The following is a 27,485-nucleotide window of genomic DNA, read 5'->3' as shown; positions in this document are numbered from 1 at the left end:
TTTGTAACTAAGTGGTTAAGAATGGTAGTTTGGGTTTTTTTTTTTTAGTTTTTTGCAAGGCAATGGGGTTAAGTGGCTTGCCCAAGGCCACATAGCTAGGTAATTATTAAGTGTCTGAGGCCGGATTTGAGCTCAGGTACTCCTGACTCCAGGGCTGGTGTTCTATCCACTGCGCTACCTAGCCACCCCAAGAATGGTAGTTTTGAAAGCATCTTTACTACCCAAAGAGCAGAGAACCATTCTCACATGATGCAGATTGTTTCTTCTGTTAATGTTTATGACTGTGTTTCTGTTTGAGATATATCTTTGTGCAATTCTTTGTTATAATACAAAGGTAGTAGTAAGTAGTGAGTATTCCCTATTTATATTATCAATTGATAATATTTATTTTGCATGGATACTTTTAAGATTGCTAACAAGCATGGTACAAGGCATTAGAATTGATGCTCAGAAATATGGACTATCTGGGTCAAGGTCACATACACACATACACATGTAATCATTTTTTTAAAAATTTTTGATGCTACTAAGTGTGGTTGGACTAGATTGGTTGAGGAATTGCTTGGTCTACCTACATTCTTCACAGGCCCAACTTGTTTGAGAACTATTTCTTTTACAGGCAATAGGAGAATGCTTTGTGCAATTGAGGATATAGTCATCCCTCATCTCTGCGAGGTAACCTTGCAGAAAAGCCAGTCTGTAACCATAGTGCAACTTTGATGCCTACTCCCTTGAAAGGCTAAGTCACTATTTGTCTCTGGGAAGCAATTTCCTTTCCTTTTCTTTTTTGGAAAGGTTTTTGCAAGGCAGTGGGGTTAAGTGACTTGCCCAAGGTCACACAGCTAGGTAATTATTAAGTGTCTGAGGCCGGATTTGAACTCAGGTCCTCCTGACTCCAAGGCCAGTGCTCTATCCATTGTGCCACCTAGCTGCCCCCGATTTCCTTTTCTTTAAAATGAAAATTGTATTAGATGGATGGTCTTTTAACTCCAGAACTATGATTGCAGAGACAGTTCATCAAAGTTGCCCAAAATTTTGTACAAAGAGAATTCTATTTTCTGTTGACTTTTATAGTGGAATTAGCGGTGTATATCTAAAAGGACATAGACAAAAACAGCAGTAATAATATTCCAGACTCAGAGTCGGTTTGGCTGCTGTTGCTAATTTCTCCCTCTCTCTCCATCCTCTCACCACTTCTCCTACAGGATAGTGGAGACAGCATCATCATCTCAATTTGACAGAGTACCGGCTAGTGCTGTTGTCTTGTCTTCTTTTCTCCTTCCTTATCCCGTTTTTGGGGTACAGGCAACTAGCACAGTGAAAAATCGAAGATGGGTTTTGTCAACTGCTGGTAGACCTAGTGAAGGCTTGTCAACACGGAAGACACTTGGTCTTGAGCATCCTCCTAAAAATGTCTTTTTTTACCCTATGAACAAAAAGTAAACAGCAGAAACTAAGTGTTTTGAAAAGTGCTAATATCCAGAATTTCCCTCCCTGTTTTCTCAACTCTGTTAGTTGAAATGATAGGGAGCCTAGGGAGGAGTTAGTCGCTCTTCTCACTGCTCTTGTGGCAGCTTTTAAATATGTCCTTGCTTTAATCAGAATAAGATGCCAGCCTCAGTCAAGACTGATTAAAATGGAACCTGATACTGTGTAATTGGAAGTCTTCAAGGAATAGGTAAGAAATGAATTTCTTGTTTCATGAATTACTATTTTGTCATGTATTTTATTTGGATTCCTTATTGTTGGTATTCAGTTGTTTTATTTGTGTTTGACTCTACAAGACTGTGTGTAGAATTTCTTATACAAAGAGAGTGAAGTGTTTGCCATTTTCTTCTCCAGTTATATTTTTTACAATTGAGGAAACTGAGGCAGAGTAAGTTACTATCCTTGGGTCTGACAGCTAGTGAATGTCTGAGGCTGGATTTGAATTCAGTCTTGATGACTCCAGATCTGGTGCTTTATCTACAGGGCCTTCATTATGAATGATATTTTCTAGGTGAGTCAGAGAAAGAAACCATGGATGGTAGTGTGCTCTCCTTGCCCTGCAATATCAAGGTTGTATGCCTAGCATTTGGGGCAGATTGATTTTGTGTTTTTTTTAGTTCCTTTGATGTAATAGATTCCAATCAACTTAGTTTTCTTCTCAGTGAAAAGGAGAGTAGAGTGATAAGGAATGACTTTGACTTGAAACGAATGGACATTCTCCAGGAAAATATAAGAAGCAGGCTTAACTGTTGATGCAGAAATGAGCTTAAGGATCTTTGAATCAAGGTACCTTTATTCAGGTTTATCCGAAGTAGAAATGTGCCAACTGCAGAATAATTGACTGAAAGTGGAAAACATTAGCAAATGAAATAGCTTTACTTTTGCCAAAGAACTTTCTGCTAGCCAGTCTTATAGGGCATAGTACTTATAATGTGCATTCTCAGGAGTGTGACAGTTATAAGAATGTTGTTCACATGCCATTTAAGACCTGTGGTGACTATAAGGGGACATACTTAGTGAACCTGGCCCAAGTTGAGATAGCAACTAGGTGGCAGAATGGATAGAGAATCAGACCTAGAGTCAGAAAGAAATGAGTTCAATTTTGGCCTCAACTGTTGCTAGCTGTGTTACCCTAATCACTTGACCTCTATTTGCCTCAGTTTCCTCATTTATAAACTGGAGATAAAAGTTCCTACTGATGCAGGGAAATGATGTAGAGAATTATGAATGTAGCTTTAATGCTGTTAAGATCTTGTTAATTATGGAGGGCTGTTTGCTCCTGAGATGTAAATTGACCTTGATTGTTGATTGTATCCTGTTTCCCCTTGACTCTGTTGTTTGTATCTTGCCCCCCCCCCCCCATTTTCCCCTTCACTTAACTTGAGTTGTAGATGCTAGTGTGACAGTGAAGGACATGTTGAACTTGGGTGTGGAGCACCTTGGGACAGGAAGGGCCAGTATGTGGTTTGCCATTGGAAGATACCTGGTCCAAGATGTAGGACCACTCCCCAAGCACTGCCCAATGCTCACCCTATCACAGAAGAGTATTTAACAGGAAGTGTTGCAACTTCTGCACTTTTTCTCTTCTTCCTTTGCTCTGACGCTGGCAGGATGGGTTTTTCTAATGCTCTTTCTTAGGCTACATGGCCAGCCTTAGCCAAGCCTCATGGTTGCCTGCCTTTCTCTCTCTCACTTCACCAAGTCTATTCTTTAGGTGGGTACTGCTTTTCTAGGAGTTTTAATCTGTATATTTGTAATATTTTGCCTTCATAAAATCCTGAGCAGTTTTAACATTCCCAGAGAGTGTGTGAATTCCTTCACCTTTACGGTGGCCTTAAATCTGTCTTCAATCTCGAAATCTTCAATAATCAGCAACATTACCTCTTTGGGACGTTGCAAGGGTCAGTTGAGATAATAACTGCAAAATGTTTGTGTCTGACAAATAACACTATAAATATTAGGTGTTATTATTATTGATGTTATTAGCATTATTGTTATCAGAGCACTTGAAGATTCCTGAAATGTGGAGGGTCTTAGTGATTTGGGGGGGTGAGAAGAAAGAATGTCTCCTAGGAAACAGAGGCCATATTGGGGTACATTTTCACTTTTAAGTGGATCAGAATTCTTTGAGGCCTTCTGAATCCAGTGTTTTTGACTAGGAATCTTCTATCCTGAGAAACAGGCTGATGCCTGAATGGTGCCATCAGTTCAATTGTGGATTTTCTGATCCACATCCCTGAACTCGTCTAGACTTAGGCAGTGATTTGTCCCCAAGTCTGAGCCTTCTAAGAGATTCTATGCATTTTGGTATGATTTGTAGCAGAAACTGTTGAAACATTCTTGTGGGGTGTAGGGTTGCCTTACTTTAAGGAAGTTTACTTAGTGATTTGTGAAGTAAACTTTGCTTTTTGCATTTTCCTTGGGTATGAGAGAATAATAGTTTACTGCTGCCCTTGCAAAAAATTGCCTAATGACATAGTCTTGTGGAGAGATTTGAAGTCTCTTAGATAAGTAATATTAATAGAGTTAAAGAATTTGATCTGATAGAATACCTGAAGAACTATACACAGATGTTCACCATATTGCAGAGAAGGCAGCCACAAAATAAAAAAGAAAAAGAAGAGCAAAAAAGCAAAACGAGACTTTACAATTAGCTGAGGAAAGAAGGAAAGCAAAAGGGAAAGGAGAAAGGGAAAAATGTACTCAACTGAATGCAAAATTCCAGACAACAGGAGAGATAAGGTTTTCTTAAATGAACAATGCAAAGAAAAAGAAGAAAACAACATAATGGGAAGGATGGGAGATCTCTTCAAGAAAATTAATTCAAAAAATTTTCCATATAAAAAAGGGCATGGAAAAAAGACAAAAATGGTAGCAACTTAGCAGAAACAGAGGAGATTAAGAAGTGGTAAGAATATCCAGATCCACGACCAGAAAGATTTTAGCATCACTGATAACCACAATAGTGTGTTACTTATCTAGAGTTAAATGTTGGGGTGGTTAGGTGGCGCAGTGGATAGAGCACCAGCGACCTGGGTTCAAATCCGGCCTCAGACCCTTGATAATGACCTAGCTGTGTGGCCCTGGGCGAGCCACTTAACCCCATTTTCCTTGCAAAAAACCTAAAAAAAACCAGAGTTAGATGTCTTGGAGAATGAAGTCAAATGGACCTTAGGAAACATTGCTAACAAAATGGTTCGTGAAGATGACAGAATTCCACTGAGCTATTTAAAATTCTGAAAGATGATGCACTGACTAATAGAGATGATCCTGAAGATCTAATAATTAGAGATTTTTAATTTAACTACTCAGGGATATTTCCTCGCTTCTGTTCTATTTAATGTCATTCTCAATGCCTTGGATACAGTTTAAATAGACAAACTTAAAGCTTTACATTTGGATTAAAAAATTGAGAATTGAGAGAGACATGGCTACAGTTGTGAAAAAGATTCAGAGGATTGGGGGCAGTTAAGTGGTGTGGTTTCCTTGGGAAGTAGAGATTCAAAGGATTGTCATGTAGTTGAGGGATTAGATTTATTCAGCATAGCTCAAGGTGACAGAATTAGCACTAATGGGAGAAAGAGGCAGGTTGGCAAATTTCTCTTTTTTCTGTAAGGGAAAATTTCATAGTATTCAGAACTTTTCAGAAATGGAAGGGATTGCCTTATAAAATAATGAATATCTTAAAACTGGATCTAAGGTTGGCTAGAACCTTTTTTGGAATAGTGAGAGGGACTTTCTGTTCAATTGGTGGTTAAAGTGAATGACTGCTTAGATGCAAATATGCTATTTTTTTGGGGAAAGGCACTAAAACTGGGAAGATTAGGAAAGACTTCTTGTAGAAGTTTATTCTTGAACTAATATTTGAAGGAAAGATTATAAGAGATGGAGTTGAGGGGGCATGAACTTTCAGGCATGAGCATATAGTTTGTGCCAAAAGCAAGGAGATGAAATATTATATGTGAGGAACAGCTGGAAAGGCCATTTAACTTGAATGGAGAATAGAATGCAGTAAAGTGGCCAGATAAGTAGAAACCTGGCTACAAGGGCTTTTACATGCCCAAGGCATTGTTATTTGACCAAAAATATATCCTTGGAGGTTATTGAGTAGTAGAATGCTGTGGGGACCTGAGCTTTAGGATAATCACCTTGAAGCTGTGAAGAGGAAGGATTGGCATGGGCGGAGAGATTTCTGAGGTGGGGAGACCAATGAGAGGATGACTGTAGTAGTTCAGGTCAGAAGTCACAAAGGCCAGAAATTGGGTATTGGCTGTGTGATGACACATTGCAGAGGTTGACAGGAAAAGACTAATGACTGGGTGGATATGGTTTATGACCTTGGATAAGTCTTATAGCCTTTCTGAGCACAAGTTTCCTCTTCGGTAAAATAGGTAGATTGGAATACATGACCTACATGCTCTCTTGGGTCTTTATTTCAAAGAGATATTTTAGTACAGCAGAAATCTGAAGACCTGGATTCAAATCACATCTCTGATAATTGCCATGTGGCTGGCAATGGGTAGAACATGGGAACTCATTGGGCCCCATTATGATGGAGTTGGACTCAAGTTCCCTTATGTTCTCTTTTTCCTCTCTTTGATGTTCCAAGGCATGGAAGCCATCAGAGTAGCTTTGAAAAACACACATGAGAGTTGAATAAATCCTTTTGTTGATGGCAATGACATATTGCATCAGGAATTGGCCCAGGCAGCAGAAATATGCTAGCCTGTGTTTATCCTCATTATTGAAAATGTATAGTATGCGGGTCGGTGTCTCAGACTATTATTGGATATCCGTGATCAAGATTAGTACATCAAGAGTTCTTATTTAAAATGCTCCATTTAATTGATTTTCAGCCTGTGGTATTTGATTATGTCTGAAGAGCATCTCCCTCCTTTTCATCCTAGTCTCTGAAAGGCACTGTGCTAGAGTCAGGGCTACACTTTTGTTTCTTATCCAATTATTGCCTTTCAAAAATAAACATTTTCAGTTTCCTTTTTCCATTTTGACTTGCAGTTACTGCTGTGATTTCCAATTGTTTGGCAATGTTTTTTATTTTTTATTTATTTAAGGCAATGGGGTTAAGTGATTTGCCCAAGGTCTTACAGCTAGGCAATTATTGAGTGTCTGAGATCAGATTTGAACTCAGATCCTCCTGACTCCAGGGCCCGTGGCTGGTGGCCACCTAGCACCCTGAAATCTTTAATATGCTTTGAGCTTATCAGAGAAAGGTATTAGCTATTCCACAAAGTAATCGACTTTCTCATATGCTTTTCTTCAGTCTCTGAACCTTTATTTTAAAAATATTTATTGAGGGGCAGCTAGGTGGCGCAGTGGATAGAGCACCGGCCCTGGAGTCAGGAGGACCTGAGTTCAAATGTGACCTCAGACACTCAATAATGACCTAGCTGTGTAGCCTTGGGCAAGCCACTTAACCCCATTGCCTTGCAAAAACGAATATATATATATATATATATATATATATATATATATATATGTAATATATATATATATATTTATTGAAATTGATATACTTTCCAATTCTTGTCCCTTCCTTCTAGCCTTCTTCCACAGGAACTCCTTGTATAACCAAGGACAGGTTTACAAAACAAATGCATCAATGACCTTGTCTGATAACTGATGCACCATTCTGTACTACAGCCTGCTGCTCTACCAAAAGGAGAAAGGTAGTTTTCCTTATAAGTCTTCTGGAGTATTTGGGCACTCTAAAGAATCATTATTTTTAGAATAAATTGGCAAGTTTTGCTGTCTCTTAGAGGCATGACAAGAAACCAGATTGTTAGTAGGGGGAGAACTGGAGGTATGAATATTTGAAGGAAACTCCAGACTGCCACAAGAGGAGCCTGGTTAGTTTCTCTGAGGGGAGCCATGCTTCAAGTGGACTGTTGTTTTATTGCTTCTGTACCATCTGATTTCCATCTCTATTTGTCTGTTGTAGCTTGAGACAATTGGATGGCAGTTTAATCTTCAAATGGCTGAGGCTAATCAAGCCAAGCTGAAATCTCCTCAAATTGTGTAGGAACTTGGAGGGAAGATTCAAAGGTAAGAGTCTATTTCCAGGTGATTTGAGTGTACGTGGTTCCTTCAGGTCCAAGCTATGGTTAGAGCTTTCTGAAGTATATCATCTATCTCACTAGTGTCTGAAGCAAAAACTTAAAAGCAGATCATTTAAAACTGAAGGACATGGATTGATAACAAATTAATATATCATTATTTACATAAAATAGGCTTTTGAGTTATATAGAAATTGATTACTTTTTAGTTCTTTTGTTGATTATTTGGATGGAAAATTACTTATTAAATTCTATAAAATGAAGGAATTGTGAAAAGGTCATATATTGCTTTTTACATTTAAATATTAGTAGTTGTTTTTAAAAATTGTTTTAGGCTGCAGACATTTCAAGGAATGAGTATGATTCATCATAAATGACTATATAGTAGTCTTTGATTAGAATGATAGTGATAAGAATCTCTTTCAAGGTCCTATGGATTTTTTTATTTTTTATTTTTTTTAGTTTTTTGCAAGGCAATGGGGCTAAGTGGCTTGCCCAAGGACACACAGCTAGGTCATTATTGAATGTCTGAGGCTGGATTTGAACTCAGGTACTCCTGACTCCAGGGCCGGTGCTCTCTCCACTGCGCCACCTAGCTGCCCATCCTATGGATTTTAAAATATTTTCTGTTCTTCGAAAAATCTAGCACTTAGCACAGTGTCTTGTAGATAGTAGGTGTTTCATAAAAGGTTATTGATTTAGTGACAAAATAAAAATTTGGATTTGACTTCACAAATATATTGCATTCTACATTGCTGCTTTTTTGGCATGCTTTATTAAGAACATCAGATGAGTTTTAGAAGTGACACTGGTACCAAAGATATATTAATAAACAGTTTATAAATTTTCACTGAAAAGTTTCATAAAGCAAAGGTGCAAGCTACTTAGATCAGATCTCTTCACCCCAGGAAATCAGGGCAGGTGAAGTAGAGGGTAAGGGTGAGGACATGAGGATAGAGACAGGTAAAATGACTGTAGTATAAGCCTGAGTTTACCATGATCAAATGTAGTCAATAAGCATTTCTTGTTAATATTAAATATATTATTATATTTATTTGTTATATATGTTATATATTATTAAATCCATACTATGCTGTAAGCATTGTGCTAAGTGTTAGGAATATCAGGAAAGGTACAAATCATGATTCCGGCTCTTTAGGGCAGTCACTAGATTCTTGAATATTCAAAATAGTGTGCACATACAGGAGAATTAGAGAATATTAGAGGGAAGGAGAAGGCAGTGGTGGGAAAAAGAGTGGGGTGGCAGGAAAAGACATTTTATAGAAGGTGGGATTGGAGCTGAGACTTGAAGGATGTCAAGAAGATAGAAGGCAGAGATGAGGAGGGAGTTAGGGCTGGAGATACACATCTGGGAATGATCCATATAGGAATGATTATTGCATTGGCACCCAATGGAAAAGGATGCTCTCTAAGTAAGATAATACAGAAGTGAAGAGGTCCCAGGACAGACATTTGGGGCCATCCATGGTTATGTGTGGCCTGGATGAAGAACCAGTGAAAGAGATGGAGAAAGAATGGTTAGGAAGGAAGGAATTTCCAGTTCCCCACCCACAGAAAAGGCTGTTATAAATATCCCTACATATACATTCTTTTCTTTCCATATTTCACCTCTTTTGGAATATATCCCTATCAGGGGCACCACTAGGTCTAAGGGTGAACATGGCTTTTATAGTCCTTGGGGCATAGTTCCAAATTGCTCTACAGCACTGTTGAAACGTTTCAAAACACCTCCAACAATGCATGTGTCTCAATTTTCCTACATTCCTTCCAACATTGATCATTTTCTTGTTCTCTCTTTTTAGCCAATTCAATAGATATAAGGTAGTAATTCAGAATTGTTCCAAGCCATATTTCTCCCCCATTCGGTGAAGTAGTGCATTTTTTTAAAGGTTTTTTGCAAGGCAATGGGGTTAAGTGGCTTGCCCCAGGCCACATAGCTAGGTCATTATTAAGTGTCTGAGGCTGGATTTGAATTCAGGTCCTCCTGACTCCAGGGCCAGTGTTCTACCCACTTTGTTGCCACCTAGCTGTCCCAAAGTAGTCCATTTTTAAAACCAAATATTTAAATAGATTGTATTGATAGTCTCATCTGAAATCTTCATATCTCTTGATCATTTATCAATTGAGAATTTCTCTGTGTTTGAGAAGTGAAGTCTTTATCAGAGGAACTTGTTTCAATATTTCCCCCCACAGGAGCTATTAATGCTAACTGTATTTCCTCCTATCTGTTCCTCCCAGCCCCATTATTCTGTTTTCTCTCCCTTTCATCCTGTCCCACCTAAAAGGTGTATTGCATTGGAATACCCTCTCCTATGATCTTCCCTCCCTTTTATCACCCACAACCCCTCCCCTTCCCTCTCCTCTTTTCCTCTAGGGTAAGGTAGATTTCTGTACTCATTGAGTGTGTGTTATTTTCTCTCTGAGCTAATTCTGATGAAAGGAAAGCTCATCAGATTTGGCTCAAAGTTAATTTACACTCAGTTAAATTAAGAAACCTATCTTTCAAGTAGCAAAGGGGAAAGGATGGGGGGGGAAGAAAAGAGGAATTAATGGAAGGGAAGGAAGAAGGGGCAAAGGAAAAGGGGAAAGAAAGGGGAGGGGTTGGATATAAGGGGAAAACACACTGAAGGAGGTTACACGTGGCACTTACACAAAATTGACCATGTACTAGGGCATAAAAACTTTATAATCAAATGCAGAAAGGCAGAAATAATGAATACTTCCTTCTCAGATGACAATGTGATAAAAATGTCATGCAATAATGGGCCCTGGAGAGATGGACCTAAAACTAATTGGAAACTAAATAATCTCATTTTAAAGAATGAGTGGATAAAATGATAAATTATAGATAGAGTTAGTGATTTCATCCTAGAAAATGACAATATCGACACAACATACCAAAACTTCTAGGATACCGGCAAGGCAGTTGTCAGGAGATAATATCTTTAAATGCTTTCATGAAGAAATTAGGGGAAAAGGAAATAAATCAATGAACTAAACATGCAACTAAAAAATTAGAGAAACAACAAATTAATAACCCTCAATTAAATACCAACTTAGAAATTCTAAAAATTAAAGAAAAAATTAATAAAATTGAAAGCAAGAAAACTATTGAATTGATAAATAAAACTGAGTTGATTTTATGAAAAAACCCAATAAAATTGATAAACATTTGATTAATTTAAAAAAAGAAAACCAAATTTCTAATATCATGAATGGAAAAGGTGAACTCACCACCAATGAGGAGGAATTAAAATGATAATTCAGGATTATTTTGCTCAACTCTATGACAATAAATTTGATAATCTAAGTGAAATGGATGATTATTTACAAAAATATAAGTCACCCAGTTTAAATGAATAGGAAATTAAATACCTAAACAACTCTAACTCAGAAAAAGAAATTCAGCAAGGCTTTATCGAACTCCCAAAGAAAAAACTCCAGGGCCAGATGGATTCACAAGTGAATTCTATCAAACATTTAAGGAACAATTGGTTCCAATTCTATATAAACTCTTTGGAAAAAATAGGGGAAGACAGAACTCTAACTTTCTTTGATACCAATATGGTGCTGATACCCAAATCTGGAAGAGACAAACTCAAGAAAGAAAGTTGCAGACCTATTTCCCTATTGAATATGGATGCAAAAATCTTAAATAAAATCTTAGCAAAGCGATTACAACAAATTGTCACTAGGATAATATACTATGACCAAGCAGGATTTATCCCAGGAATTCAGAGTTGGTTCAATAATAGGAAAACTGTTGTATAATTAACTATATCAATATCAAAACTAACGGAAATCATATGATTATCTCAATAAATGCTGAAAAAGCCTTTGACAAAATACAGCACACATTCCTACTAAAAACACTAAGAAAGTGTAGGAAAAATGGACTATTCCTTAGAATAATAAGCAGTATCTATCTGAAACCATCAACAAGTATCATATGCAATGGGGATAAGCTAGAGGCATTCCCAATAAGATCAGGGGTGAAACAAGGATGCCCATTATCGCCACTACTATTCAATATTGCACTAGAAATGTTAGCTTCAGCAATAAGGGAAAAAAAGAAATTGAAAGAATTAGAATTGGGGAGGAAGAGACAAAACTCTCACTTTTTGCAGATGACATGATGGTATACATAGAGAATCTGAAAATTCATCTAAAAATGACTGGAAACAATTAGTAACTTTAGCAAAGTCGCAGGATATAAAATTAGCCCTAATAAAGCCTCAGCATTTCTATATATTATTAGCAAGATACAGCAGCAAGAGCTTGAAAGGGAAATCCCATTTAAAATAACCTCAGACAATTTAAAATACTTGGGAGTTTACCTGCCAAGGTAGACTCAGAAACTCTATGAAAACAAGTATAAAACACTTCTCACACAAATAAAATCAGATTTAAATAACTGGGCAAATACTAACTATTCATGGATAGGCTGAGCTAATACAATAAAAATGACAGTTCTAACTAAACTAAAACTACTTATTTAGTGCCTAAAAAAATTTCCAAAAAATTACTTTAATGAGCTAGAAAAAAATTGTAAGTAAATTCATATGGAGAAACAAAAAGTCAAGAATATCAAGGAATGTAATGAAAAAAAGTACAAAAGAAAGTGGCTCAGCCTTACCAGGTCTAAAATTATATTATAAAGTATCAGTCATCAAAACTGTCTGGTGTTGGCTAAGAAATAGAGTGATGGATCAGTGGAATGGATTAGGTGCAAAAGAGATAACAGGAAATGATTATAGTAATCTGCTATTTGATAAACATAAAGAGCCCAGCTTCTGAGATAAGAACTCTCTCTTTGATAAAAACTGCTGGGAAAATTGGAAGTTAGTATGGCAGAAACTTGGATTAGATCAACATCTCACACCCTCTACCAAGATAAGATCAAAATGGGTAAAGAATTTAGACATAAAAGACTATTATAAGCAAAGTAGGAGATCAAGGAATAGTTGTCAGGTCTATGGAAAGGAAGCAGTTTATGAGCAAGGAAGAGATAGAGAACATCATTAAAAACAAATTAGATAATTTTTATTCATTATATTAAAAAGCTTTTGCACAAAAAAAACCATCATAACCAAAATCAAAAGAAATATAGTAAACTGGGAAACAATTTTTACTAGTATTTCTGACAAAGGACTCATTTCTAAAATACATAGAGAACTGAGACAAATTTATAAAAAACAAATCATTCCCCAATTGACAAATGGTTGAAGTATACACAGAGGCAGTTTACAGATGAGATCAAAGCAATCCATAGTCATATGAAAAATTGCTCTAAATCATTACTGATTAGAGAAATGCAAATTAAAGCATCTTTGAGGTACCACTTCCCACTTCTCAGACTGGCCAATATGACCAGAAAGGACAATGATAATTATTGGAAGGGATGTGGGAAATCTGGGACACTAATACATTATTGATGGAGCTGTGAACTCATCCAACCTTTCTGGAGAGCAATTTGGAATGACACCCAAAGGGCAATAAAAATGTGCAAACCCTTTGATCCAGCAATACCTCTACTTGGTCTGTTTCCTGAAGAGATTATGAAAAAGGGTAAAAACATCATTTGTACGCATATTTTCATAGCAGCTCTGTTTGTGGTGACAAAGAATTGGAAATGGAGGGGATGTCCCTGAATTGGGGAATGACTGAACAAACTGTGGTATATGTATGTCATGGAACATTATTGTTCTATTAGAAACCAGGAGGGATGGGAATTCAGAGAAGCCTGGAGCAATTTGCATGAACTGATGCTGAGCAAGATGAGCAGAAACAGAAGGACATTGTACACCATAATAGCAACATGGGGTGATGATCAACCTTGATGGACTTGCTCATTTTAGCAGTGCAACAATCCAACACAATTTTGGGGTAGCTGTGATGGAGAATACCATCTGTATCCAGAGAAAGAATTGTTGAGTTTGAACAAAGACCGAAGACTATACCTTTAATTTTTTTTAAAAAAAGTTATCTTTTATTACATAATTTTGCTCTTATATTTTATTTTTTCCTTAAGGATATGATTTTGCTCTCAACACATTCAATTTTGCTCATTGTATAGCATGGAAATAATGTAAAGACTATCAGACTGCCTTCTGTGGGGGGGTAGGGTGGGGGAACAAATGTAATAGTTTGTACCTACAATGGTAGGTAGAAACTATTATGTATAATTGAAAACAAAAAATATATTAAAAAGTATAAAATGACTCTGGGTGTATTTTTGTGTAGTGACACTGGTGGAAGCAATTATTGGGAATATGACCCAGGGTTTAATGTTTTACCACTATATAATTAGCATTCTACAAAATTCTTTTCACTAGTAGAAATGGGCAAAACCCTAGACAAAGATGTAAAACATTTAGCTTTCTTTTTTTTAAATTTGTTTTTATTAAAGATATTGAGTTTTACAATTTTCCCCCCAATCTTACTTCCCTCCCCCCCCACAGAAAGCAATGTCAGTCTTTACTTTATTTCCATGTTGTACCTTGATCCAAATTGAGTGTGATGAGAGAGAAATCATATCCTTAAAGAAGAGATATGAAGTCTAAGAGGTAACCAGATCAGACAATAAGATATCTCTGTTTTTCTAAATTGAAGGGAATAGTCCATGGACTTTGTTCAAACTCCACATCTCCTTATCTGGATACAAATGGCACTCTCCTTTGCAGACAGCCCCAAATTGCTCCTGATTGTTGCACTAATGGAATGAGCGAGTCCTTCAAGGTTGAACATCACTCCCATGTTGCTGTTAGGGTGTGCAGTGTTTTTCTGGTTCTGCTCATCTCGCTCAGTATCAGTTCATGCAAATCCCTCCAGGCTTCCCTGAAATCCTGTATCTCCTGGTTTCTAATAGAACAATAGTGTTCCATGACATACATTAACCACAGTTTGCTAAGCCATTCTCCAAATGAAGGACATTTACTTGATTTCCAATTCTTTGCCACCACAAACAGGGCTGCTATAAATATTTTTGTACAAGTAAAGTTTTTACCCCTTTTCCTCATCTCTTCAGGGTATAGACCCAGTAGTGGTATTGCTGGGTCAAAGGGTATGCACATTTTTGTTGCCCTTTGGGTGTAGTTCCAAATAGCTCTTCAGAAAGGTTGGATGAGTTCACAGCTCTACCAACAGTGTAATAGTGTCCCAGATTTCCCACAACCCTTCCAACAATGATCATTATCCTTTCTGGTCATATTGGCCAGTCTGAGAGGTGTCAGTTGGTACCTCAACGAAGCTTTAATTTGCATTTCTCTAATAATTAATGATTTAGAGCATTTTTTCATATGGCTATAGATTGCTTTGATCTCCTCATCTGTAAATTGCTTTTACATATCCTTTGACCATTTGTCAATTGGGGAATAGCTTTTGGTTTAAAAAAATGACTCAGTTCTCTGTATATTTTAGATATGAGTCCTTTGTCAGAATCATTAGATGTAAAGATTGTTTCCCAATTTACTACATTTCTTTTAATCTTGGTTACAGTGGTTTTATCTGTGCAAAAGCTTTTTAATTTAATGTAATTGAAATCATCTAATTGGTTTTTGGTGATGTTCTCCAACTCTTCCTTAGTCATAAACTGCTCCCCTTTCCATAGACCTGACAGGTAGACTAGTCCTTGATCTTCTAATTTGCTTATAGTATTGTTTTTTATGTCTATGTCCTGTAACCATTTGGATCTTATCTTGGTAAAGAGTGTGAGGTGTTGGTCTAATCTAAGTTTCTTCCATACTAACTTCCAATTATCCCAGCAGTTTGTATCAAAGAGGGAGTTTTTATCCCAATGGCTGGACTCTTTGGGTTTATCAAACAGCAGATTACTATAGTCTCCTGCTTTTGCACCTAGTCTATTCCACCGGTCCACCACTCTTATTTCTTAGCCAATACCAAACAGTTTTGATGAATGATGCTTTATAATTTTAGATCAGGTAGGGCTAAGCCACCTACTTTTGCACTTTTTTTTTCATTAAGCTCCTGGAAATTCTTGACTTATGTCTCCATAGGAATTTACTTACAATTTTTTCTAACTCATTAAAGTAATTTTTTGGAATTTTGATTGGTAGGGCACTAAACAGATAGTTTAGTTTGGGTAGAATTGTCATTTTTATTATATTAGCTCTACCTATCCATGAGCAGTTGGTATTTGCCCAGTTATTTAAATCTGATTTAATATGTGTGAGAAGTGTTTTATAATTATTTTCAAAAAGATTCTGAGTCTGTCTTGGCAAATGGACTCACAAGTATTTTGTATTTTCTGAGGTTACTTTGAATGGGATTTCTCTTTCTGGCTCTTCCTGCTGTATCTTGCTAGACATACATAGAAAAGTTGAGGATTTATGAGGGTTTATTTTATAACCTGCAACTTTGCTAAAATTGCTAATTGTTTCCGGTAGGTTTTTGGATGATTTCTTGGGATCCTCTAGGTAGACCATCATGTCATCTGCAAAGAGTGAGAGTTTTGTCTCTTCCTTCCCAATTCTAATTCCTTCAATTTCTTTTTCTTCTCTAATTGCTGGCACTAACATTTCTAATACAATACTGAATAGTAGTGGTGATAATGGGCATCCTTGTTTCACTGCTGATCTTATTGGGAATGCCTCTAGCCTCTCCCCATTGAATATAATGCTTGTTGTTGGTTTCAGATAGATACTGCTAATTATTTTAAGGAACAGTCCATTTATTCCTATGCTCTCTAGTGTTTTTAATAGGAATGGATGCTGTATTTTGTCAAAAGCTTTTTCAGCATCTATTGATATGATCATATGATTTCTGATAGGTTTGTTGTTGATATAATTGAGTATCCTAACAGTTTTCCTAATATTGAACCAACCCTGCATTGCTGGGATAAATCCTACTTAATCATAATGTATTATCCTAGTGATGACTTGTTTTAACTGTTTTGCTAAAATTTTATTTAAGATTTTTGCATCTATATTCATCAGGGAGATAGGTCTATAATTTTCTTTATCTGTTTTAACTCTTCCTGGTTTAGGTAACAGCACCATCTTGGTTTCATAGAAAGAGTTAGGCAGAGTTCCATCTTTCCCTATTTTTCCAAAGAGTTTATATAGAATTGGAACCAATTGTTCCTTAAATGTTTGGTAGAATTCACTTGTGAATCCATCAGGCCCTGGAGATTCTTTCTTAGGGAGTTCAATGATGGCTTGTTGAATTTCTTTTTCTGAGATGGGGTTGTTTAGTTATTTAATATCTTCTTCATTTAACCTGGGCAACTTATATTTTTGTAAATATTCATCCATTTTACTTAGATCATCAAATTTATTGGCGTAGTTGGGCAAAATAATTTCAAATTATTACTTTAATTTCCTCCTCATTGGTGGTGAGTTCACCTTTTTCATTTATGATACTAACAATTTGGTTTTCTTCTTATTTTTAATCAAATTGACTAGAGGTTTATCAATTTTATTGGTTTTTTTAATAATACCAACTTTTGGTTTTATTAATTCAATAGTTTTTTTTTTGCTTTCGATTTTATTAATTTCTACTTTAATTTTTATAATTTCTAATTTGGTATGTAATTGGGCATTTTTGATTTGTTCTTTCTCTAAGTTTTTTAGTTGCATGTTTAGTTCATTGATTTCCTCTTTCTCCAACTTATTCATGTAAGCTTTTAGAGCTATAATATATCCCCTGAGAGTCACTTTGAATGAATCCCATAGGTTTTGGTATGTTGTTTCATTATTATCATTAGCTAGTATAAAATGGTTAACTCTATAATTTGTTTTTTGGTCCACTCATCTTTTAAAATGAGGTTATTCAGTTTCCAATTTGTTCTGGGTCTATATCTCCTTGGCCCAATATTGCATAGAACTTTTATTGCATTGTGATAGGAGAAAGACATATTCACTATTTCTGCCTTTTTGCAGTTGATCATTAGTGCATGGTCAATTTTTGTATAAGTTCCATGTACTGCAGAGAAGAAGGTATATTCCTTTCTATCCCCATTCAGTTTCTTCCATAAGTCTACCTTATCTAATTTTTCTAACAATCTACCTCCTTAACTTCTTTCTTGTTTATTTTATGATTCAATTTATCTAGATCTGAGAGTGGGAGGTTGAGTTCTCCCACTAGTGGAGTTTTGCTATGTCTTCCTGTAGTTCTTTCAGCTTCTCCTCTAAGAATTTGGGTGCTGTCCTACTGGGTGCATATATATTCAGTATTGAAATAACTTTATTGTCTATGGTACCTTTTAGGAGGATAAAGTTTCCTTCCTTATCTCTTTTAACACTATCTCTTTTTGCTACTGCTTTGTCTGAGATGATTGCTACCCCTGCTTTTTTTACTTCAGCTGAAGCAAAATATATTTTGCTCCAACCTTTTACCTTTACTCTATATGTATCTCTGCTTCAAATGAGTTTCTTGTAAGCAGCATATTGTAGGATTCTGGTTTTTAATCCAGATATTTGCTTACATTTTTAAGGGAGAGTTCATCCCATTCACATTCAAAGTTATGATTACTAATTCTTTATTGCCCTCCATGCTTTCTTACCTCTGTATTTTACCCCATCCCCCCTTATCCATATTCCCCAGTATTTTGTTTCTGAATACCAGTCCTTTCAGTGTGTTTGCCCTCCTATATCACACCCTCCCCTTTCTTTCCCCTTTCCCTTTTCCCTTCCCTTCCTTTTATTTCCCCTTTCCCCCCCTTCCCTTTCTCCGTCCCCCCTCCCCTTTTCCCCTTTTAATACTTGAAAGGTTAGATGTTTTGTAAGTTAACTGAGTATGTGTAGGTTGACTTTAAGCCAATCCTGATGAGAAGAAGATTCAGGTATTTCTCATCTGCTCCCTTCTTCCCCTCTATTACCATAGGGTTTTTGTACCTCTTAGTGTAATGAGATTTACCCCATTCAATCCTCTCCCTCCTCCTGTTTCCTGTCCCTCTTTTTAAGGAGGTAGTGTTTTTTTAGATCATTCTATCTAAGTCATAGAAAATTCTGAGTGTCTGTCCCTTCTAGTTCAGTATATTCTATTGAATAGAGTTAAAATTCTTGAGAGTTATTAGAGTCTTTCTCCCAAATGGGGTTAAAGCCAGTTACATCTCTTTAGATAGCAGTTTCATGGATAAATCATGAATGTCCATCATTTCTAGCTAGGTATATTCTGTTAGAGTTACAATTCTCAAGATTTATGATAATCTTTTTTTCCCCATGCTGGGATAGCCAGTTTCAACTTACTGGATAGCAGTTTTTTTCCCTTTTACCGCCACTTTTCCTTTTTTTTTTTTTCTTTTTACCTTTTCATGTATCTCTTGAACCGCCTGTTTGATGTCCATGTCCAGATTTTCTATTTAGCTCTGGTCTTTTCATCAGGAATTTTTGGAATTCTTCCATTTCATTAAATGTCCATCTTTTTCCCTGGAAGAGAAGGCTCAGCTTTGTGGGAAAGTAGATTCTTGGCTGCATTCCAAGCACCCTTGCTCTTCAAAATATCTCATTCCAGGCCCTTCAATCCTTTAATGTTGATGCATCCAGGTCCTTCATGATCCTTACTGTGACTCCTTGATATTTAAATTGTTTCTTTCTGGCTGCTTGCAGGATTTTCTCTTTTATCTGATAGTTCTGGAATTTGGCCACAACATTCCTTGGTGTTTTCATTTTAGGATCTTTCCCTGGAGCGGTGGATGTATTCTTTTTGTTTTAATTTTTTATTCTCATTTTGTACAAATGTTTTTCTTTACATTAATAAAATATACTTGTTTACAAGTAAACAAAATACCCCTCCCCCCCATGAATATAGATAGACTTGCTTGGGCATAAAAGTAAAGGGGGAGAAAAAAATTAAAATTAAAAAAATAATAGTAATAATTGTAGGTATGGCCAGGTGGTGCAATGGATGAAGCACCAGCCCTGGAGCCACGAGCACCCAAGTCCATATCCAGCCTCATAAACCCAATAACCACCCAGCCATGTAACATGCAAGCCACCCGATCCCCACTGCCCTGCAAAAACCAAAAAGAAGAAAAGAAAAAAAAAAGAAACACCCAAAATAAAATAAAATAGTAATAATAGTAGGGGTGGCTGGGTGGCAGACAGAGCATTGGCCCTTGAGCCAGGAGCATCTGGGTCCGAATCCAGGCCCAGACACCCAATGATCACCCTGCTATGTGGCCCCAGGCAGGCCACCCAGCCCCACTTGCCCTGCACCCTCCCCCAAATAATAATAACAAAAAAATGTGTTTCAGTCTTTGTTCCAACACCATCAACTCTGTCGTGAGTGGATCACATTCTTTATGATAAGTGCATCACAAAAGTTACTCCCATATTTTTCCAATGTTGCCATTGCTGCTCGCAACTCCCTCCTTTCTTATTTCTCCACTACCATGTACTATATTTTCTCTCTCCTTTCACTCTGACTCTGCTGTAGGGTTGCTGAGTGGCACAGCAGACAGATCCCTGATCCTGGGGCCAAGAAGCCCTGAGCCCCCATACCACCCCTTAGGCCCAGAATCCACCTGGCCCTATGGTCCTGGGCAGGCCTTCCAATCCCAGCCCCTTGCAAGAAGTAAAAAAAGAAAATGTGTTATATCTGACCACTCTCCCCCCATGGTCCATCCTCTCCTCCTTCATTTACATCCCCACCCCTTCCCCCTGCTCCCCCCTCCTTCTTACTCCAGTTGTCTATACCCCATTGAGTATATTTGCTGTTTCCTCTCCTAGCCATCTCTGCTGAGAGCAAAGGTTCCCTCATTCCCCCTTGCCTCCCCCTTCCATATCATTGCAATAGCTCATTGTAATAAAAAAAAAATCTTATTATGTGAAATAGCTTGGACTATTCCCCCTCTCCTTTTTCTTTCTCCCATTCCATTTCCCTTTTGTTTCTTATTGACTCCATTTTTACACCATATTTTATCTTCAAATTCAGCTTTCTCCTGTGCTTCAACTATAAAAGCTCCCTCTACCTGCTCTATTAACTGAGATGGTTCATATGAATATTATCAGTATCATTTTTCTATACATGCAGTTCATCCTCATTAAGTCCCTCATATTTCCCCCCTCTCCTCCAATCTCCATGCTTCACCTGAGTCCTGTATCTGAAGAGCAAACCTTCTGTTCAGCTCTGGCCATTCCAAAAGGAACCTTTGAAATTCCCCTGGTTCATTGAAAGTCCATCTTTTTCCCTGGAAGAGGACATTCAGCCTTGCTGGGTAGTTCATTCTTGGATGCATTCTAAGCTCTTTTGCCTTCCGGTATATTGTATTCCAAGCCCTACGAGCTTCCAATGTAGCTGCTGCTAAGTCCTGTGTGATCCTGACTGCAGCTCCATGATATTTGAACTGTGTCCTTCTGGCTGCTTGTAATATTTTCTCTTTGACTTGGGAGTTCTGGAACTTGGCTATAATATTCCTGGGGGTTGGTTTTTTGGGATCTCTTTCTTGGGGGCATCGGTGGATTCTCTCCATTTCTATTGTGCCCCCTCTGCTTCTAGAATATCAGGGCAATTTTCCTGTAGTAATTCTTTGAAAATGATGTCAAGGCTCTTTTCCTGATCATGACTTTCAGGTTTTCCAATAATTTTCAAATTATCTTTCCTAAGTCTGTTTTCCATATCAGTTGTTTTTTTAATGAGATATTTCACATTTTCTTCTAATTTTTCATTTTTTTGGTTTTGAAGTATTGATTCCTGATTTCTGGTAAATTCATCAATCTCCCTGAATTCTATTCTTTGTCTGAAGGATTTGTTCTCCTCGGAGTTTTCTTATCTCTTTTTTCCATCTGGCCAATTTTGCTTTTTAAAGCATTCTTCTCCTCCATAATTTTTTGAACTGTTTTATCCATTTGACCTAAGCTGGTTTTTAGCATGCTATTTTCTTCAACATTTTTTTGGATTTCCTTGACTAAGCTGCTGACTTCATTTTCATGTTTTTCCTGCAGCTCTCTCCTTTCTTTTCCCAGTTTTTCTTCTAACTCCCTCATTTGATTTTCAAAGTCTTTTTTGAGCTCTATCATAGCCTGAGCCCAATTTCTGTTTTTCTTGGAGTCTTTAGATGCAGGAGCTTGTGCTTCCTCATCTTCAGACTGAGTATTTTGATCCTTCTTGGGCTCATTTGCAAAATATTTCTCAATGGTCTTCCTCTTGTTTCTTTGTTCATTTTCCCAGCCTAAGCCTGTTTTTGGGGGGTGCTTCCTGAGCTTTTGGGACACTCCCACAAGGGTCTCAGTGTGTGAGGTTCTGTCCTCCCTCCTGGTCTGTGAATGACCATAAGTGCCCCCCTCTGCCACAGGGCTGAGGTGGGGAGAGCCCTGCTGTTCTATGGGGGGGCCTAGACTGCGATCAGGATCTGAATGTGGTTAGAGCTCCAGAGTCCTGTTCCAGGGGCAGAGCTCTGCAGTCTCTTCACTCCCCTCCCTCAGCTCAATGGGCTCATGCCCTGGGGGCTCCTGCTTACTGGCTCCACCTGCTTCTGTTTCCGGGTCTAGGCTGCTGAAAGACCAGGCTGCTGGTTCCCTGCTGTTCCCCCACTTTGTGCTGGTGCTCCCCGGGGTGCAGCTCAGGAGACTCCCCCGCTGCTGCGAGCTGAGGCTCCCAGCGCCCTTGGGCTGCCTCCGGGAGGCTGAAGTTCTTTGGCTCTGGCGGGCCACCCCTCTGGCAGGCTGCCCCTCCGGCCCCAGGGAGCAGAGCCTTTCTGCTCTTTTCCAGGTTACCTTGAGTAGGAGAACTGCCTCACTGGGTCCCTTTGTGGGTTCTGTCTCTCGAAAGTTTAGTTAGAGTCCTTAGTTTATGAGTTTTTATCAGGTCTAAGACTCGATCCCTTCATGTCGCCATCTTGGCTCTGCCCCCCGGATGTATTCTTTCAATAACTACTTTGCCCTCCAATTCCATGATATCAGGGCAGTTTTCCATCACTAGATCCTGTAATATTAAGTCCAGGCTTTTTTTCTCTTCAATGTTTTTAGGAAGTCCTATAATTTTCAGGTTGGCCCTCTTTGATCTATTCTTGAGGTCACTGGTTTTGATGAGGTATTTTACATTTTCTTCTATTTTTTCTATTTTTTGATTTTGTTTAACTGACTCTTGCTGTCTCCTGGAATCATTAGTTTCTGTAGACTCCATTCTTTTTTTAGGGGGAGGAGTTTTCTTCATTAACCTTTTGCAACTCCTTTTCCAATTGGTCAATTCTACTTTTAAAAGAGCTTTCCATTTGACCAATTGAGGTTTTGAGAGAATTAATTTCTTTTTGCATTTGCCCAATTGAGGATCTGAGAAAATTATTCTCATTTTGTACTTGTACAATTGAGGATCTGAGAGATTTATTCTCATTTTGTATTTGTCCAATTGAAGATCTGAGAGATTTATTCTCCTTTTGTCTTTGTCCAATTGTACTTTCTACGGATGTTTTCTTGTTGCAAGGTATTGTCTCTCCCAAATTTTTAAGCTCCTTCCTTATTTCTTCAAGGAAGTCTTTCTGTGCTGAAGACCAGATTGTATTTTCCTCAGAGGTTCCAGATCTCTCTGAGTTAGGGTCTTTCCCTTCCAAGAATTTTTCTATGGATCCACCTTTTCACTGACCCTTCATCATTTTGCTAGGACCTTGAGTTGGGGAGGGGCTTGGTCACAGGGGCTTGGGATCCCTAAAGGCTTTTCTCACTGAGTGCAATTTCTCTGGCTGACCAGTAGGAGGTGCTGGTTGTTTTCTCTGGAGTGTCTGTGACCTTGATTGAGGCCTTCTCCCTTTGCTTGAAGGGAGGGATTGGAACTATTGAATTCTTTTGCCTTCACTCAATGGTGGGCTTTACCCTGGCCTGAGGTCATTCACTCTCAGTTACCAGCTGGGCTAGTTCTTCTGCTTACACACCTGGGCCTCAGGCAGAAGTAGTTTGCAAATTGTTTCTTCCAGGAAGAGGTCTGAGCTATAATGGAGGCATGGACTCTGAGGTCCTCAGACCAGAGGAGTACAGGGATAGTGTCCACAGGTCTCCTGCACCAGAACTCTCACCCCAGCCCTGTCTGCAAGCTCCCGGGGGACAGCACCAACACCAGTGCCTCTACTCCCTACTTGACTCAATTCCCTGCTGTTTAGCCCCACCACAGTTCCAGTAGGTCCAGCTCTCTGGCCCTCAGACTCCCAGCTCCCCTTCAGCAGTTAATCTGGTTGATTGGGGCTGATCCTGCCTCTGAGCCCAGACTCACCTGCCTGAATTCGTCCAATGCTGCTGGGGGAGACAAATCCTGAGGTAGATGTTCCTTCTCCTGACTTTTCTTTCTGGGTTTTGTGGGTTAGATTTCTTTTAAGAGGTTTCATATGATAGATGGGGAAAGATCAGGAGACTTTAGAACTGTGCCTGTCTTCTCTCTGCCATCTTGGCTGGCAACATTTAGCTTTCTTCTACATGTGTCTTCATCTATAAATTCTTAAACACATACACTTTGAGGGTAGAATAATGTTTAAAAATGTGCTTTGAAGATAGAAATCCTTACCCATAGATTTTTTTTTACCTCTATCCCTTCCCACCCTAACTAGTTTATTAAGTATAAAGTTCCTGTGTCATTCTATCCTGGGTTTGGTATCACATAAAACTTAACCAAATGAGAGAACCGTTGAGCAGATAAACCAAGAGCATTAAGTCCAATGAAACCGAGCCAAGGCTCCAACTGGGATTTGCCACCTATTCATTGAGTGCCAGAGGGAGTTCCAGGATCTCAAAGGGGCCACTTTCTCTCTTCCAACCCTTTCTAGCTCTCAAGCAGGGCTTCCCCTGCTTCACAGCACCTGTGACTCCTCAGAGATGCACACCTGAATCGTTGCAGGTGCAACAACAGGACCTGAGGGGGCCTGTAGTTCATTGGCTGCTTTCTAGCTTCACTCAGAACCAGGGGCTTGGGAGAGGATTCCAGTCATCTACCTACATGATTGGGGTGAGGATAAACCAATTTACTAAATTAACATTTTGTTGGGAAAGGGGTCAGATTATTCCTCTACTTTTGAATTTAGTGTTGACACATCTGTAGCTACAAAAGGAAACTCTCCTGATATCAGTGAGACACCAAAGAATGTCATTGTGACACTGTACTTGGGGTAATTTGTGCATGAAAGTTGGAAATCTCATGACATATAGAATGGGGATATTATGCATTGAGATTATATAAAATTTTATGATTAAAAGAAGAGGACTAGGTGGACCCCATGGAGCTTGATCCAGACTCAGAGCCGGGAGCTGAACCTCCAGATCATCAGCTATGAGAGCCACTCAGCAGCAAAAATGGGGCTGGCTTTGATAAGAGGCAGCAAAGACTGGGGGCTCCAACATTTGACCTTTTCAGTGGCTGATATGGGCAAGCTTTAAAGTGAAGGGAAAATGGGCCATAGAGAGGGTGTGTGCCTTTCCCTAGGTCTTCTCATCTCTTAAGGCGAGAGCCTTGGACGCAGGGATGGCCTTCATTTTTGACTTGGAGACTATACATCCCTGGAAAGGGGCCCTGCCAATAAATGGGGACGATGGTGCACAACAGAGAGGGTCCCCTCCAAGAGGACCTTCCAGGCAATGAGGCATCTGGAGAATTCTGTTAACTCAGCTTATCAAGCCCCTTGGCCTCTCTGGTCCTCAGTTTCTTTAACCCAGGAATAGTAGCAGCTACTAAGATATTTGAGCTGTGGGGCAGCTAGGTGGCGCAGTGGATAGAGCTCCAGGCCTGGAGTTGTGAGGACCCGAGTTCAAATGTTACTTCAGATAATTACCTAGCTGTGTGGCCTCAGGCAAGCCATTTAACCCCATTTGCCTTGCAAAAACCTAAAAAAAAAGTTGAGCTGCAACATGAAGGGATATAGAGATTAACACCCCCCCCATTTGACAGGTGGAGAATCTGAGGCTCAGATGCCCAGGCTCATGTGTGTCAGCTGAGGCCCAAACCCAGGTTGTTAGACTCTGAAGTCCACTGGCCCACACCTTCCTTGTGGTGGTGAGAGTTTCAAGTGAGATAATAGATCTGAAGGGGGGGGGATTTATTTCAAATTTTTAAAATTAACAAACTTTGAGGTTCTCTCACCAACATTCCTCCCCTGGAACAATCAGATAAAGCCATGTCCCAGAATGCCTGCCTCATTCAGCATCCTGAGGTCCCCACCTCCTTCGGGATCTGTCAGTCCTCAAGCTGGCACCAGGTGCTTTCCTCGCCCCTTGCCCTCCATGGTTCCATCAGGGGCACAGTCCGGTTACTGGTCCTGGAGTTGACCAGTTTGCCCATCTTTAATAGTGGGAGTTGCCCACTGGGACGTGTTTGGAGATGGCCTATGAATCTAGGCTCAAGATTCTGGGCAAGATCATTTGAGGAGTGGGGGAATTTGCCAGCCTGGGGGGGACTCCCCTTCTGCTCAATTCCTTCTAAGTCTTCCTTTACTAGGTGCTAGGCTTCCCACTGACCATGGACCAGGAGGCTGGCAAAAGTGGAGACGCAGCTCATGGAGCTATTAAGACCAACCACAGGAACAAGTCTGAGAGGGAGGTGAGGCCCCCCCACTGCTCCCTCATTCCCTGGTGACCACATCTGGGCACTGCCTGTCACAAAGGACATTGGTGAGCAGAAGGGCCTGGGAGTCATTGCCCAGAGAGGGACCAGTGGAGGGAATGGGCACGTGGAGCCTGGAGAAGAGACTAGGGCAGGGGCCTCCAGAAAATTCATTCCATTTGGAAGGACTAACAGGTGAAGATGCATATTTGGCTGTTCTCTCTGGAGAGTGAACAGTGGGAGCTGTCCCACAGTGGGCCGGGCTGTCTCCGAAAGCGATACCTTCTCCCTGGGAGTGGTCCTTGGGTCCATGTATCAGGGAGGACTTAGCTTCTTGGCAATCCTGTGTATCATAGCTCATGTATCTCAAAACAGGATTTGGAAGAAGGTGAACATATGATGCCCCAAAAGAAGCAGATACCCTGACTTCAAGCGGGGAGGGGATTTCCAGGCCAGGGACACTAACAGGCCCTTGAACTCCTTTCCCAAGCTGGGGACTCCACTTCCTCTGCTTCTCTGGGAAATTCTCAGCCCCAAGCCCAGGAGGGCTTAAGGCCTCTCCAGCCTTGTCAACATCCACCAGCCAGGCCAGGGCCCTTCTGCCCAGGTCAGTGTCCACCAGCCAGGTTGGGGCCCCATCAGCTAGACCAGGGCCCCTCCAGCTAGACCAGGACACCTCCAGCCAGGCCAATGTACACAGTGGCCCATGTTCTTCATCTTCCCCTGGCCTCCTCCAGGGAGTTATCCTTTGCTTGAGACTCTCTGTCTGGGTTCGGGTGACCACCATGCCAACATTGGAGAAAATTGAAGAGACAGAAGATTCCTGGCCCATCAGTGCCTGCAGGGTGAGGAGCCTGGACCCTGAGGCCCAGGGTGGAGGTGCCCACAATCTCAGTGTTCACAGCCTCATCAGAAACTAGAGGGGGAGGTTCTGTCACGACTTGTGAGGCAATAGGGTTAATTGACTTGGCCGAGGTCACACACTTTCTCCTGAGGTTCTGACTCCAGGGCTGGTGCACTATCCATTGGCCACCTAAGTGCCCCTGTGGCGCCTCTTCTGGACCTTTCTTTGGTCTTCTGGTTGCCAACATTCCTCCCAGTCTGATATTTGGGGAGTTCTTGAGTTGGGTCCTAGATTGAACATTGGAAGGTGATCCTTTTAGGCCCCTCAAATGGAACCAGAAATTCTGGTCTGGGGGTGCTTCAGGGAGGCTCTCCCACCTCATTTCATGCTATCATTCATTCAATTCAATCAATGTTAGTCAAGCACCTGCTGTATGCTGGGGGGGTGGGTTGCAGTGGGAATGCAGGGGCAAAGAATCTTGGATTTTCAGTTTGAAGGGTCCTCAGAGGTCTTCTGGCCTGCTGGCCTCTAAGGAAACTGAGGATTGGGACTCAGGCCCCCCACCTCTGACTCTCCCTACTGAG

General features: G+C 39.6%; 1 pseudogene; it reads right to left on the bottom strand.

Moving 5' to 3' along the window:
- Positions 1-26,012, bottom strand: part of LOC141504069 (receptor-transporting protein 4-like) — a 45,253-nt pseudogene extending 19,241 nt beyond the window's left edge.
- Between the last annotated feature and the right edge of the window lie 1,473 nt (positions 26,013-27,485).

This window comes from Macrotis lagotis, unplaced genomic scaffold (genome assembly GCF_037893015.1).
Source record: "Macrotis lagotis isolate mMagLag1 unplaced genomic scaffold, bilby.v1.9.chrom.fasta BILBYCTG047, whole genome shotgun sequence".
Taxonomy (NCBI): Eukaryota; Metazoa; Chordata; class Mammalia; order Peramelemorphia; family Peramelidae; genus Macrotis; species Macrotis lagotis.
The sequence above is the reverse complement of the archived record's forward strand: the minus strand, read 5'-3'. Positions and strand labels throughout refer to the sequence as shown.